This window comes from Leopardus geoffroyi, chromosome E3, assembly GCF_018350155.1.
Source record: "Leopardus geoffroyi isolate Oge1 chromosome E3, O.geoffroyi_Oge1_pat1.0, whole genome shotgun sequence".
Lineage (NCBI taxonomy): Eukaryota > Metazoa > Chordata > Mammalia > Carnivora > Felidae > Leopardus > Leopardus geoffroyi.
The window spans coordinates 3,918,095-3,934,094 of NC_059340.1; the positions used below are offsets into that span (position 1 = coordinate 3,918,095).

Sequence of the window (16,000 nt, forward strand, 5' to 3'; positions counted from 1 at the left end):
ATGTGCAGCCTCAAAAGATGGCACCAGCCTTCCAAGATGGTTATGGCAGAACAGAGATCCTGCTGCAGAGCACATCACCCACAACTCGGCTTGAAACGTTTGTTCATCACGACTGCAATCTGGCTGGACCCAGCCGCTCTCCATCAGCTCGAACCCCCAAAAGGCCTCTGTACTCACGTGGCTGGAGTTGTTACCAGCTGCGCCGGCAGCCGCGTCCCCACGTGGCTGCTTGGGCTTCCTTGCAGCATGGTGGCTTGCTGGCGGTCAGACCTCTTACACGGCGGCCGACTTGCAAAGAGTGAACGTGGAGGCTGCCGGCTTTCTTTTCAAAATAAAAGCCGGTATGCTGTGCTGTTGACTTCGTTCCTTTGACCCGGACGAGTCAGAAGATCAGGGCAGGTCTAAGGGAGGGGGAGACCAGCTCTACCTCTGCATGTGGAGCAGTGGGAAGAGAGGGGGGACGGCCATCCTCGGAGACTGCCCGAGATTGTACCGGTTTTCACTTCCTCTGGCAGCCTGTGAGCATTTCAGCCAGTTCACGCCCTCCCCAGCCCCATGGGACACTGAATGTCTTTTTTTTCCAACTTGGGTCTTTAAAGTTTTGTCTATTTTTAAGAGGCGGTGGGGGGGGCGGTGGTGGCGCAGGGAGAGGAAGAGCAAGGACCCCCAGCGCGGAGCCTGATGCTGGGCTTGAACCCACGAACCACGAGATCATGACCTGAGCCAAAATCAAGAGCCGGACACACTCAACCGACGCAGCCACCCAGGTGCCCCTGCATTTGTGTCTTTAAAACCAAGGGAAAGGGCGCTCCCAGCACCTCGTGTCCAAAGGGATGCACCAGCTCCACGGCAGGAGAGCTGAACCGGGGGCCCCGCGGGCGGTGGAGAGGCTGCTGGCCCGATGCCCAGGCCCGGTCCCTCCACTGCCTGAGAAACCCAGAGCTCCGCAGTGTGCGTGGGGGGCTGCCTTCTGGGGGGTTTCTATTTGCATAAGCCGGGGGAGAGCTTGGCTGCCAAAGAGCTCTGAGCAGAGGTTCGCAATAGCCACACAAATGCTGGAGGCGCTTAAAATAAAACCTGGTAAAGAAACAGGCCAGTTAAGAGATGTGATTACCCAGCTGTCATTTCAAACTCCTGTTCAGCCCTCAAATCCTCTGCAGTGTTTGCCTGACTTTATGTGTCAACTGATCGTTGGGTAGATACAGTATTCACTTTTCAAAGGAGACACCCGGGAGCCCACGGGGGAGGCAGGCACCGTGGTTTCTGCTCCATAAACGGAAGGATTACCATGGGAGTCTGTGTGGGTTGGTAGGGAAACGTGGAGGGTTTTAGCAACAGGAACGAACCTGGCGGACACAGAACCACCCCCACTCCAGCTATAAATGCTCCAAAGAAAGACGGAGAAATCCCCAGGTTGAGAAACAAAAAGCAAACCAGTGAGCTCAGGCTCACGGCCCAGGTGCCTGGCGTGGGGACCCCGGATCCAGACGGCAGCCTCGGGTGGGACCCTGAATCTGAGATGGCATCAGGACAGAGACGTTCCAAACATAAGTCACAGAAGAGCTGCCCAGTGAAAAGGGACAGGATGGCCCTGGCCACCAGCCCTGAAGGAGACCCAGGACACTTGCCGAGCTCAGGGCCCGGGAGGGGCGTGGAGAGGGCTTGGGGGATGGGAACAGAGTTTCTCTTTGGAAATAGTGGCGAAGGCTATGCAGCATTGGGCGTGTACCTAATGCCACTGAACTCTACACTCAAAACCAGTTAAAACAGGAAATTTTATGGTGTACCTATGTACACAATTAAAAGCAAAATTTTAAAAATCCTGGAAAGAAGGAGGCAGGATTCCGGTGTCTGCAAATAATCTGATTGTCTCCCTGGAAAGCCCAAGAAAACCCATGCAGATGTGTTTGGATCACAAAAGAATGTTCAGTTCGGTGCCTGGTTGTGAAGGCAACACAAGTCACTAGTCCTCTGTGCCAGCAGAGCTTAGAGAATACAGAGGTGAAGGAGGTCACTCAGGGTCGTCGCTAAGACCTGAGTAACGGCACTTGACCAAGCGACCAGGCTCCGTGAAGAGCTCCAGTGTCCGAGCTGCCCGTGACACTTGTGCAATGAATGAATAATTACCCGTTGCGCAGAGGGATATAAGAATAAAAGAAAAGATGTATCCTGTTCGGGGGGTTGGGGGGGGTGGGGAGAGAAGCAATGATGAGCAAAGACATGCAGGCTATTACCAAAAAGTAAGGACAGTAATAACGACCAGTCTGGCATGCTAAAGTGATGTATACGTATTACGAAAACGCTGGGCGTCAGCAAGGAAGGAGGGCAGCCTTAGTGAATCCAGGAGAGGGTCTGTTTCTACTGATCTTTCAACCACTTTGTAAGATTGACCCTTTTCGTAATAAAAAGTTGGGAAGTTGAAGAATTCGGCAAATTCGAGCACTGCTTGGCCCCCCGGTTGGAGGTCGGCGGCACCTAGAGGCCGGCTGTGCCCCAGCTGCAGGGGTCAGGGTGGGTGGCGGAGAGGAAGCGGGGGAAGCAGGGGGACGAGGGACAGAGAAAGAGGGGGAGCACAGTTTGTCAGTCTGCCCTACGAAACGGTGCACCCTCGCCCGCGCCCCAGCCCAGCGCCCGCGGTCCTGCCCTTTCCCTCATCACCCAAACCCCACGACAAAGTGCTGCTTTCTGGAGTCGGGCTAGCCAGAGCCCCCAACGACCCCGACCCCTCCTCCCCAACCTGCTGTTCTCTCCCTGGGCCCCCGGGCACAGCTGAACGCCTCCTGCCCTCCAGTGAGCCAAGGACCTGGAAGCAGCAAACACCTGCACCAGGCTCGTTAACCCGCCTCATCACATCCAGTCTGGCCTAGTCCGACCTCCCCTGCAGAGCTGAGCCACAGCCCGCGTCCGCTGGGCGAATAAGGGCAAAGCAGGGGCCCGGCCTCTCACCCCTGCGCTCCCAGGCCGCACCCCGGACAGGCGCTGAGAGCAGAGACCATTTGCAAACACCGCACGCGTACCTTTTCTTCCTCCAAGGCAGAGCTCAAGAAGCTCTCCTTGAAGCCAGGGACCTCTTCCAGAGTCCACAAAGAGCACTTGCCAAGGAACCTCACGCTCGCCCGGCTGTGAGGCCTGCACTCGGAGAGTCTAGGATTGCATCATGCGTGAAGTGTTTGGAGAAAGATTATTAGCCTCTCGGCTTCTCCAGGGGGCAAAGCCGGACGGTGGTTCCTCATCATGGGAGCTGCCCGGGAGGGGCTGTGGGGGAGGAGCTGCCCAAGGCGGGGGGGGGGGGGGGGGGGGTCTGGCCACACCCCATCCCCTGAGCGCCCCCCCGCCCCGGGGACCCATCACTGGGGAAGCTGGGGCTCACCTCGTGTGCCTCCAACTAGGCCTCCCGGGCCTGAGATGCCCGTTCCCTCCCGCCTTCCTCCACGAGGCCCTCTGGAAGGTGAGAATTCTCTTCGCTTCTGACATCTCAGAAGAAACCACTTCCGCTCCAGCATTGCCTGCTGAAGATCTGGAAACTGTGTGAAGGAGGCCAAGGCCACTGGGCGCACCCAGAGCCCCCGCCCCGGGCCCGAGGCCGGCCGGGAGGAGAAGCAGCTGGCACCCAGGAGGCCCCCACGGGTTGGGCGAGCCCACGAACAAGCTGTGGGAAACCACCAAAAGGCGTCTCCTAACTGTGGCCTCACCAAACCTAAGTAACCATCATTTTGAGTATTATTTATTTAATCATACGTCTATGTCATTTAATTCTTTTTAAAAAAAATTTTTTTTTTCAACGTTTACTTATTTTTTTTGGGACAGAGAGAGACAGAGCATGAACGGGGGAGGGGCAGAGAGAGAGGGAGACACAGAATCGGAAACAGGCTCCAGGCTCTGAGCCATCAGCCCAGAGCCCGACGCGGGGCTCGAACTCACGGACCGCGAGATCGTGACCTGGCTGAAGTCGGACGCTTAACCGACTGCGCCACCCAGGCGCCCCAGTCATTTAATTCTTAATGGCGACTTTAACCGCTGGCTTGCACCATTTCTACAACTTGAACGATCCGCTTTAGCGCCCATGTGAGCCCCTTCACCTGCCGGGAGGGCCCTGGGAGGTCGCCCTGCATGGCGCGTGGGGCCTGGGAGTGGCTGGATTTGGGCCTCGGGGCTGGCATGTGTTGGCTCTCCTGACTCAGCACCCGCTGCTCTCTGTGCCTGGTTTACGTCCAGACGCTTCCATTTATTAAAACGGTTCTTGTTCTGGGCACCACGGGCTCCTGAGTCCGCAGGTGCCAGCAGGGGTGAGGCCACTTGGCAGGAGACGGGGGGTGGGGGGGGGGGTGGCGTACGACCTGGGGGAGGGAGGGAGGACGCTCAGCGGCCAAGCCCGCTGGTTTGCCCCCCATGATTGCCCTTGGGGATCACCGACCCACGGAGGCTGCCACACGCCCGCCAGGACCGTGTGAACCAGAACGACCCAAAGACTCGGGGATGATACCAGGCTGGAGGCCGCTGTCGCGGAGACCACACGCACAGACCCTTCAAAACCCATGTGGGGAGCACGAGGCCCTGAGGGAGGAGGGTGCACCTCCACCTGCCTGAGGCTCCGTCTCTCCCCCCGGGAGATGAACTTGGGGGGAGCCAGGAACCGCTCACAAAGCACGTAGGGGCGCAGCAGGTGGACAGGTGGCTCCAGCCGGTGGGTGGCAAGATCCCAGCTGGCATCTCTGAGCCCCGGGTCCTGGAAAAGGAGCTGCCTGTTACGGCTGGGGCGGCCTTGTCCCTCAGGCTGTGGTCCTCTAGGACCTGGTGGGACAGGGCAGGACGACCCTCCCTGGCTTCCACCCGGGGTCTCCAGAGCAGTGGGTGAAGGCTAGACACAGGCATCCTCAGAGGACTCTGCCAGGGACCCTCTGCAGGTCCCAGTGCCCGCCAGGGCCCACGTCAGCATGCCGGCCAGCCTGGGGGGAGGGACAGTGCTGACCATTGCGGGCTCATTCATGGAGGCAGCTCTGCCTAGGGCCCCAGCTTCAGAATCAGACGGCCCTGGGCTCACACCCCCTCTCTGTGTGGCCTTGGTCGTGGTGTCCACCCTCCCCGCACCTCACTTGTCCCATCTGTGAAATGGGGTACTAATCCTACCTACCTCAGAGGGCGCCAGGACCTAGCAGGGGCCCAGCTGGCTAAATGCTTCCTCCCCGCTCTGGTTACAGTTGCACAGAACATACGTGAAACGCCTTTTGTTTCGCTCAGGATTCCGTCTGCAGGTCCTCAGCTCTGCTGGGCCGTCCCCTGCTGGGGTCTCCCCTGAGGCTGCAGTCAGATGTCCCCAGGTGCTGCCGTCACCTGAGGGGTCACCTGAGGGCTCCGAGGGCCTGCAGGAGATCGGCAGGGGGCAGGGCTGTGACCGAGTGCCCTGCAGGGCGGTAGGGCGTCTCCCAAGCAGCCGATGTCCCAGTGAGAAGCACCAGAAGCTTCCGTGACCCAGTGTCTCGCCCCCCGACTCCCCTGACCCATGCACACGCAAGGTGAGGGGACATGGACCTTCCTCTCGGTGGCAGGGGGTCGGAGAACTTGAGGCAGTGCCTTAAACCTCCACAGAGACTTTGCCTGAACCCCTCAACAAATACTTGCTTGGTCATCAGAGCAGCAGAAAGCCTGGCTTGCCAGTGGTTTCTAAGACTTAAGTTTTTTGTTTTGTTTTGTTTTTGAGAGAGAAAGAGCCAGGGGAGGGGCAGAGAGAGAGAGAGAGAGAGAGAGAGAGAGAGAGAGAATCCCAACTAGGCTCAGAACCATCAGTGCAGAGCCTGACTCAGGGCTCGATCCCACAAACCATGAGGTCGTGACCTGAGCCGCAATCAAGAGTCCAGGGACCAGGTTCTGAGCTGTCAGCCCAGAGCCTGATGCAAGGCTGCAACTCACAAACCCCAAGATCACGACCTGAGCTGAAGTCGGACACTTAACTGACTGAGCCGCATTAAATTTTTTTTTTAAAAAAGAGTTGGAGGGGCGCCTGGGTGGCGCAGTCGGTTAAGCGTCCGACTTCAGCCAGGTCACGATCTCGCGGTCCGTGAGTTCGAGCCCCGCGTCGGGCTCTGGGCTGATGGCTCAGAGCCTGGAGCCTGTTTCCGATTCTGTGTCTCCCTCTCTCTCTGCCCCTCCCCCGTTCATGCTCTGTCTCTCTCTGTCCCAAAAATAAATAAACGTTGAAAAAAAAAAATTAAAAAAAAAAAAAAAGAGTTGGACGCTTAACCAACTGAGCCACCCAGGCGCCCCAAGACTTACATTTTTTACAGCAGTTTTATGCTCCCAGCAAAACTGGGAGGCAGATACAGAGATTTCCCACATCCGCCACCAGGGTGGTGCATGTCGTTACAATCCCTGAAGCTATGTGGACACAACATAATCGGCCAAAGTCCACAGCTGACTCACGTGAGTGTTCGCTCTTGGTGCACATTCTGGGGGTTTGGACCGATGTATGATGAGCCCCAGCCATCATTATAATGTCATACAGACCAAGTTCACTGCCCTGCACATCCTCTGCACCCCTCCGGCCCCCAGCCCCTGGCAACCACTGATCTGGTGCTGCCTCTGTAATTGCCTTTTCCGGATCGCCATATACTTGGGACCATAGGCATATAGTATGCAGCCTTTTCCGACTGGCTTCTCTCCTCTCACGTAAACATACACATTTAAGGCCCCTTCGTGTCTTTCCACATTTTGATGGGCCATTCCTTTTTAGGGCTGAATAATATCCCGCTGTCTGGATGGACCACAGTGTATTTATCCATCGCCTGGAGAAGGACATCTTGTGGCTTCCAAGTTTGGGCAACTATGGATGAAGCTGCCATAAACATCTGTGCACAGATTTTCTTTTCTTTTCTTTTCTTTTTTTTTTCCTTAACATTTATTTATTTATTTTTGAGAGAGCATGAGCCGGGGAGGGGCAGAGAGAGAGGGAGACACAGAATCCGAGGCAGGCTCCAGACTCCCAGCCGTCAGCACACAGCCCGACGCGGGGCTCGAACCCACAAACCGTGAGATCATGACCTGAGCCCAAAGTCCGGCGCTTAACCGACTGAGCCACCCAGGCGCCCCTGTGTACAGGTTTTCGTGGGGACCTAAGTTTTTCCCTCCTTTGGGGGCTAAAGGGGCACAATTTCTAGATTGCACGGTAGAAAGATGGTGCGTCTTCCTAGGAACCAGCCAAACCCTCTTCCAAAGTGACAGCATTTTACATCCAGCCTACTGACTTTTCTTGTTTTTCTCCTGGTCAGAAAACGCCGACGTTATTCATCTTGACGCCAGGTTGGTCACTCCCGCCCTTAACGCCTCAGCCCCCGGCCAGGTTGGCAGGAACTCAAGTCGGTCTGGGCGAGTGGCCGTGCGGTTCGGGGGAATGAGGCTGCGCCGTGCCAGCTCGGCGGCTGGAGGCGCTGCCGGAACCCGGCCCCGGGGTCTTGCGGCGAGCGCTAGAGATGTGCACTAGTAACACGTCTGGAACACTCGCGGGCCTGGGGCAGGGCTCTCCGGAATCCTGGAGCAAACGACTCCTCTGGCCGACGCACCGGGACCCTTCGAGCCCGGGACGCCCTGTGTCCTCACGTCCGCGACTGGCGGACAAGGCTTGGCCGCTGTTTGTGGCTGGCGGTTCGGAGCCACGCGCTGCTGTCCTGAGGCTCACAGAGCCTCTGGACCCCTTCGGTCCAACCTGACAGTACCGTGGTCCTGCCGGGGCTCGGGGATGAGAGCCGGGAGCAGCCTCTGTCCCCTGGAGTTGGCGTTTCTCGGGAAGACGGACAAGACACGTGAACCTGTGCCGAGGGCCTGCTTTGAGGTTAACAGGCGACATCAGGGGACATCCCCATGGGGAGCTGCAGGCGACAGGACTTTGACGTCCGGGAGGGGGTGAGCAGGCAGACAGGTGCAAATCGCTGGTGTGTTGGGGCCACCGGGGGAGCATGAGGGGCCGTGAGGGAGGAGACCGGGCTGCAGAGGCTGACACTGCCCCAAATTGTGCCGCTGGCCCGAGGTGGCCCGAGTCCCGCTCGAGAACAGCCGAGGTCCACCATGTGCCAGGCACGGCCCTGGGCCTCTGGCCACTGGACCACCGGGCACCAGGCTCCCTGCGGGGCCTTCCCAGGTGAGCCCTGGCCTTTACGTCCGCTCTGGATGGCTTTTCCCATTTTATAAGAAACCCGAGGCTCAGAGAGGTTGACAAATGTGACCAGAGACACACAGCAGAGTGACGTTTCAATCCAGGCCCATCTTGACACCGGCATGGAGAGAGACTGGTCGGCACAGGGAGGGTGTTTGTGTGTGTGTGTGTGTGTGTGTGTGTGTGTGTGTGTGTCGCCGTGTGCGGCCTCTCAAGCTGAAGATTGTGTTTTCGAGGGAAATGCAGGCTGAGTGAACGGATGACACTCTCTGGTTGCAAATGTCCTTGAGGAGGCAAAGGACACGGGCTGCAGGGGAGAGAGGGGAGGGGGCCTGGTAGCCGGAGGAGCCAGACAGGGCCCAGCGGCAGCGATGAAGTCACAGGGCCCCCCCCCCCCCCCCCCCCCCGCTTGAGGCCCACGCGGAGCGTCCCCAGCCCTGCGGCACCACGGGCCCCAGAGCCCCTTCCGCGCCCTGACCACAGCCCTCGAGAAAGCAGCCGTTGGGAGAGTTTGTAGTGATAAAAATATCAGCTTGTTGCTTACAAAAATCGCTCGCAGCCTAAAAGCGCTTGTCCCTCGTTGTCATGGAATTGACAATACTGATAAGGATCAAAGGGACCAGAATAGATGCGAGGGGCTGGTTCCCACTTAACTCTTAGAATCTCTTTCTCTTCTAAATTTCTGGCTCTCTCCTGAAGAACATTCTAGATGCTGTCATGTGGCCACCGCCCGTCATTCTGAATGCCACATCCTCTGCTGTCCTGGAACAGCACCCCCTTCCTGGGATAAGCCCCCCTCTCCCCCTCCCCCAGCCATGCAGGGACCGACCGACCACCCACGCTCCTCACCAGCAGGTGGTCATGTGACCCACGCTGGGCCAATCAGAATTCTTCCCACGGGGATGGAGAGAGGAGGGTCAGGCCCTCTCGGGAGGCAGGGGTGGGGCGCTGTGAGCCGGGAGCTGGGGGCGACCAGAGACAAAGACCAAAGGCCCCCTCTGCGACCTGGTCTCTGGCTCCAGTGCCTCCGGGCCCCTGCCCCACCCTGGCTGGAGCCCCTGTGTGGTTACACGAGCTGCGGCTCCTGCCATTTCCAAGTCCTCATCCAGGCCCCGAGCTCACCCGCCACACCCCACCCTGCCCTGCTCCTGGTGCGGCCGGAGGTGGGGAGGCCCCTTCCACGGACGGACGGACCACCTGCCTCCCCGCCGCTCGACCGCGTCTCCGCTTAAACATCACCTCTTCAGAGGCCTGCCCCGACCACCCCCTACGTGAACCCCTGTTATTCTCTAGCCGGCCCCTCGTTTTTCCCCTCATTTGCATTTGTCACAAGCACTGACGTACGTGGGGAGGGCATCTCACCTGTCATCACCGCCCCCCGCCCCCCATGACTGCCAAACGACCGGCCGGCAGGGACCCATACGGCTGGATCAGTCAGGACCCTTTCAGGGGCAAATTTCAGAAACCCAATCCGAACGTACCTGGGGCATACCTGGGGCGTCCGGACCAGAGCGAGGCATCGGAAATGTCACCAGGCCTCTGTGACTCGTCCCTCCACCAACCCCACGGGGTCCCTCCAGCAGAAAGTAAGGCCGGGAGGGAGCCCTGACCCCCGCCCCCAGGTCCACTTCCTCACATGCTCTCCCAGCCACGAGGCATCTGGCTCTGTGTCCCTGGAGCCGAGAAGAAAGCCGGGCTGGAGCTCTGGTCTGGAGCCGCCGGCATCCAAGGGACACGTGCAACAGGCACGCAGAAGACAGTCCCAGGCCAGGCCCCAGGGCAGCGTCTGGGGCAGAGCTCAGGTGGGGCTGGGGGAACAGAGAGGGGGTCCTGAGTGTGCTTTGCAGAGGGAGGCCCAGGCGGGGCCCCCGGGGGAGGGGGCGGTGGCTTGGAGGGCCCTCGGGCACTCGGGGGGCCTGGTAGCTGGGGAAGCGAGGTCGCTAACTGCAGCCGCTCCCAGGGCCTTCCGCCAAACGCACACATGGGCCTGACCGGCAGGTGCGTCCCAGGTGGGCGACCCCGTGCCAGAACCAGGACTGCCCCCTGCTCTGACCCAGCAGCATCCCCATCTCGTGGACGTGATGACAGAGGCCCAGGAAGGAGGCGCGACCTGCCCACGGCCACGCGGCTGGGGCGCAGGGACACAGAGTCCCAGAGAAGCTTCCCTCCCTCCTTGGGTCAAAACAGAAAAATCCCAGACGCCCGCAGCAACCAGTGGCTCAACAAGGCAGCCGCAGTTATCATTAAATGTCCCTTCCAAGCCCAGGAAAGCTGAGATGGGGAAGCCATTGGGCTCCTCACAGCCTTTGGCTAAAAAGAGACAATTGGGGGGGGGGGGGGCGGGAGTTGCCCGCGGGCCCCAGAGGCCGAGATCTCCCTGTGTTGGAGCCTCCCCGGGAGAATGACAGCCCTTCTGGGGACAGGACTTTGCAAACCAGGCAGGTGTCGCCCCTGTGACATCCTGGGGGCCGGGCTGTGGGAGCGCTTTCCTGGGCGTCAGCAGCACCCCCGAATCCTGCACGTCTTGGAGCTCTGTAGACAAATGTTGGAGAACCCGGGGGCGAACCTTTGGCTGAGGACTGAGCTCTTTTCTCCCCATGAACATGTTACCCCCCAGAAACCTGGCCCGCGTGCATTTTATCCAGCAACGCACATCCTGCGCGTCCCCGCCGAACGTCATATTGTGCATATGGTTCCACTGACTACAATCTTTATTTCTAGTAACTTCCCTTGTCCCTCTTTTCTTTCTCACCACCCACCTTTCCTCCCAGCCCAGGCCCCCCTCGGTGGGCGTCTGCAAACCCTTAGCTGCTCTGCCCGGGCGGACCTTCGTGACCACCACCACGGGCGGACGAGGACGCAGTGACCGTGTCAAGAAAGGCCACGGTGTCTCTTGGGAAAACTGCTCCATGAACCCTGAGTTATGTCCCCGTCTCCCGTGGCCACTGCAACAAAGTCCACAACCGGGTAACTCAGAGCATCGTCATGTGGGCTGAATTGTGACCCCAAAATTAACCTTGTGTTCTGAACCCCCAGCGTCTCAAAATGTGACAGGGTCTTTAAGGGGGTAATTATGGTAAAATGAGGTCACGAGGGTGGGCCCCAATCCAAGAGGCCTGGAGTCCTTCTAAGAGGAGGATTTCAGGGCACAGACACTCACAGAGGAACGACCCCATGGGGGTGGACACAGGACAAGACGGCCCTGCCCACACCTTAATCCTGGCTCCCTCTGCAGGAGCAGGGGTGAGCGGGGGCCGGGGGGGGGGGGAGGTCGGCCGGGCCACTCTCCCGCCTTCTGCTGAATGACCGCAACCCCGGGCATTCCTGGGCTTGTAGACACATGTCCCCAGTTTCTGCCTCCATTGTCACATGATGTGTCCTTATCCAGCTCTCCTTCTGCTTCTAGGGACACCGGCCATTGGGCTAGGACCCCCTGGAATCCATTCGGACCTCCTCTGAACCTGTGCGGAGACCCTATTTCCAAACAAGGTCATGTTCACAGGTACTGGGGCTTGGGCCTTTGGACACCGTCGAAGACACACCATGCCGCCACCCACGTAGTCCGGCTCCCGTGAGGCCGCCACGTGGGGAAGAGGCCCGGCAGCTCTATCCGCCGCACTTGGAGCCTTGGCCCAGGCAGCAGACGGACGGGGCGGGGCGGGGCGGGGGGAGGAGCCACCACCCGCCCGTGACCGCGCTCGACACGCGGCACGGGAACTGCCAGCGGAACCCCTTCACCTCCAGACCCGCAAGCAGAAGGAGCCACGCTGTTGCGCGAACCACCGGTTTGGGGGGCACCGGGTAACGCACGCCCTGTCCCGCTTTCCACAAAGGCCACCGGCTGTCCGTTCCCCCAGCCAAGTCCGGGGTCGCCTCTTCCGTCCTGCCTCACCCTCCGCATCGACTGAGCGTTACCACGCGCGACATTTTTTTTTAGGCTTATTGATTTTGAGAGAGAACGAGAACCAGCAGGGGAGGGGCGGAGAGAGAGAGAATCGGGGCCTTCCATCCAGCAAACCCAACCGGGAGCCAGAGGCAGAGACCCCACGGATGTGGCCCATACGGGGCAGCTCCCAGGGCGCGACGCAGACAGGAGGGGCAGAAGGACAAGCCCGGGGAGACGTCCAGGGAAGTCTGACGATGAACCCGCCAAGGTCATCCTGTCAGCGGCTGCTGAGATATCTGGGCATCTAGGGCTGGAAGAAACCTCCCCCGAGGCTTCTTAGTCTTTGAGAGGAAGCGGGGGCCCCACCGAAGATCTGATAAAATCCAGGGTTTCCTCGCAGCAATCGGGGAGGAACCCCTGTTCCTCCAGCTCCCATCGCCTCCAGTTCCCAGCAGCACAAACACCACTTGAAACAGCTTTCTGCCAGAAAGGGAATTGACCGTCTCACAGAGCGGTGTCAGGTAAGGGTAGATCCAGGGTCCCAACACCGCCGGGGGTTGGCTCTCTCTCCGTCTCTGTGTTCTGCTTGTCGTCTCAACGCATCAGTGCTTGGCTACAGCAGCCTGAGCTTATCCCCCCAAGTTAGGAAGCCTCAAGGAAGAAACCCACCAGCTACACCCAGCAGAGGTTCTGAGGAAAGTTCTGGAGGTGGGGGGGGGGGGGGCACGCGTGAGCCACACGCCCATCCCTCACCAACCACTTGTGTCCCCGTGGATCCTGTCTCGTGGCTGGCCTCCTGCTCGGCGACTGACAGCCCCACCTCCCCCATGGGAGAGGGAGACTGGGTGAGGAAGCTTTTCAAACCAACACTAACTGTGGTGACCACAGTCCACGCCCTTGGACACATGACATTTCAGGGACCGCTGACCACCGCCAACCTCTTTCCTTTACAGAAAGAGGAACAGAGCCATAGATCAAGGTCACCCAGTGAGTGGGGAACAAAGCCGTCTGGGCTTTCTCTCAGAGAGCCTGAAGCCTATTAAATCCTTAAATGGCATTATCAAGGGACAGGCACTGAGTTTCCATAATCCTCCATGGGGATTAGGAAAATGCAGCCGAGCTAAGCTCCTTCCAGGCACGAAACAGCCGCCTGCCCCCAGCACTGTGCTTCTCCTGAGCCCGCAGCAGCCCCTGGAGGGCAGACAGCAGCCCCTTCGGCAAACGCCCTCGGGCCTCAGGACCCCTCCCCACCTCATAGCACCGCAGACCCTGATCATGATGACCACAAACACTGGTGTCGTCTCACAGCTCAGGAAGCCTTCCAAAGGCACAGATGGGTGTTCTGGGTGGATGAAGCCACACGAGTGAAGGTGTCGAGGCTGGGCCTTGGGGTCGGCCCTGCCCCTAAAATTGCAGAGCCTGGGGCAAGGGTCCGATGGCCAAAGGCCCACCTGCTGTGGGTTCACTCCCCATACATGCACCCTCGACACTCCCCTTGGTCACCCTTGGTCTAGGGCCACGCACACACTAATCCACACATCAGGAGAAAAGTCCCCAGAGACCCCAGAAGGGGGTCAGGGCTGCTCCGACAGGGGACCAGAGGGGCCCCAGGCCGCGGTGCGTTTGGCAGGACCTGGGGGTGATCCGTGAAGTAGACAGAGCTGGCCAGTCCCACGGGACCCTCACAACCTGGCTGGGAAGCTTGGGGGTGGTGCCTTGAGGGGCCTGGGTGCCGCGGGCACACGGGCAGCTCTGTGCTGGGAGACGGGGCTCCGGATGCCGCGGGCAGGCAGTTGAGGGGGCACAGACGTGCTGAGCGGCCAAGCAGGATCCGTGACAGCGGTGTCCCCAGGCTGGAGTCCAGGGCACGGACTGTCTGGGATGCGTTTGAGGGACCCCCCAGAGGGGAGGATTGCCCCCGCTCCGTGTGGAGCAGGGGTGAGGAAAAGCGGCAGTGTGCGGGGGTAAGAGCTGTAACCACCGGCTCTCACGTGGGAAAAGCCCTGATTTGAAGCAGTGACCAGTTTCCATGGTGTAAATATTCCCACTGTAGCTGATGTCCAGACGCCAACAGGATGTCAGGGAACAGAGTTGGGAAGAGAAACGCCGTAGCACATTACCACGTGGCACCAGCTGGATAGAGCGGACACAACCTCCAGAGCAGAGATTAAAAAAGTAAGGTAATCAGGAACCCGTGAGTTTTTTCTTTTTGTTTTCTGTTTTTTTTTTTTTTTTTTTTAATTTTAGTATTTATCTATTTTTGAGAGAGAGAGAGAGAGAGCAGGGAAGGGGCAGAGAGAGAGGGAGACACAGAATCCAAAACACGCTCCAGGCCCTGAGCTGTCAGCACAGAACCCGACGTGGGGCTTGAACTCGCAAACTGTGAGATGGTGACCTGAGCCAAAGTCAGACGCTTAACTGACTGAGCCACCCAGGCGCCCCTGTGTTTTGGTTTTCTTGAGAGAGGGGGAGAGCAAGCACAAGCAGGGGAGGGGCGGAAGGAGAGGGAGAGAGAGGATCCCAAGCAGGTTCCACTCCCAGGGCACAGCCCGACATAGGGCTCGATCCCCCACCAGGAGATCGAGACCTGAGCTGAAATCAAGAGCCAGACTCTTAACCGAAGGAGCCCCCCAGGCACCCCTAGAAGCGATGAGTTTTTAAATGTATTGTTTTTGTATGTTCATTCAATTTTCTTTAGGTTTATTTATTTTGAGAGAGAGGGAGGGAGCATGAGCAGGGGAGGGGCAGAGAGAAAGAGGGAGAATCCCAAGCAGACTTGTATGTTCATTTAATTTTTCATAATGGCTGAGTTCCCATCTTGCAGAATTTCCTCAGAATGTAATAACCAGCTCTCCAGAGGTAGCTGTGTTCTCTGGCACAGCCCTAGGAAGGCAGAGCTGAGGCATCTAGAACGTTCCCTCATTAAATCCCACGGGGTGATGGGAGATGAGGACGGTGCCCATTGCCCCCCACCCCAAGGGCCACATCCAGCCCCCTTCCCAGCCTGAGGGGACAGCCTGACCCCCAGATGCCGACCACGCCCGCAGACACGCTGGTCGTGAGCGGGCTGAGGGTGCGTCCCTGGCGGAGATTTTCCTGCGTGGCCCAGCATCCAGGCCCCTCTGCAGCCTGAGCTGATCCCTTCCACCAGGCAGCCGGCAGGAAGCGGCCTGGACGGTCCAGCCTCACCACAAAGCCTTGCATACCTGGCGGGGACCCTGCGGGATCGACTGTCACCGACTGGCAAGACGCCCCAGACGCTCGATTGTTGATCCTGCTGATGGCCGCTGACAGCCGCTGGGCACCAATTCGGTGCCCGCGGGCCTGGTGATCGTCACACGCTATTGATTGTAATTAGCAGCCATCCCGTGACACCATTGCTACCATTGTGACCCCATTTCTACAGATGAGACAAGTGAGCTCAGTCAGCAGCACACAGCTCGGAGGCAGAGGCTGGGGGGGCGGGGGGGGGGAGCTCAGGTTTGCCCGGCGGCCAGGCTCCGACGCCACCTTTCTGAGTGGGGGAAAGGACCAGGGGAGGGGAGGCGGGCTCCAGGGACCTTGACGGGGGGAGGGGAGGATGAAAGGCTGCGGGCCGGGGGTGGCCGTCCTCTGTCCCGGTCTCTGCAATCTGTCGCCAGCGATCTCACCACACACGTGGACCCCGGACTGCTCACAGAGACGTTCTGCTCAACGGATGTGTCCGTCCAAGGTGGGGGGGGTGGGGGGCGTGGGGGGGGCTCTCGCTTGGTTTATGTCCTACATTTCTGGGCTGGCGAAATATCGTCGTTATATTCAGAGGAAACAATAAAGCTATTTTCGGCAGCCTGGGAACAAAACAAATCCAGTGGCAACTAAAACCTCAAAGGCCGGTGCTGGGAAGGCCCAGAGAGCTGTGTGTTGGCAGCCTTCCTCCGCCTGGGAGGGGCTTCGTCTACACCACAGTGGGTGGGGGGGCGTGCAGGAGGAGA

At 59.1% G+C, this 16,000-nt stretch overlaps 1 long non-coding RNA gene across 2 annotated transcripts; it reads left to right on the top strand.

Annotated features, from left to right (window-relative positions):
• Positions 1 to 10,354: 10,354 nt before the first annotated feature.
• On the top strand, positions 10,355 to 15,590 carry LOC123589817. 2 transcript variants are annotated; one of them, XR_006708475.1, is made up of 4 exons: positions 10,355 to 11,110; positions 11,532 to 12,550; positions 14,083 to 14,209; positions 15,181 to 15,590. It is a non-coding gene; the product is annotated as an uncharacterized LOC123589817 (long non-coding RNA). The 2 variants fall into 2 exon arrangements; XR_006708476.1 differs by having other exon boundaries at positions 11,532 to 14,209.
• Positions 15,591 to 16,000: the final 410 nt, after the last annotated feature.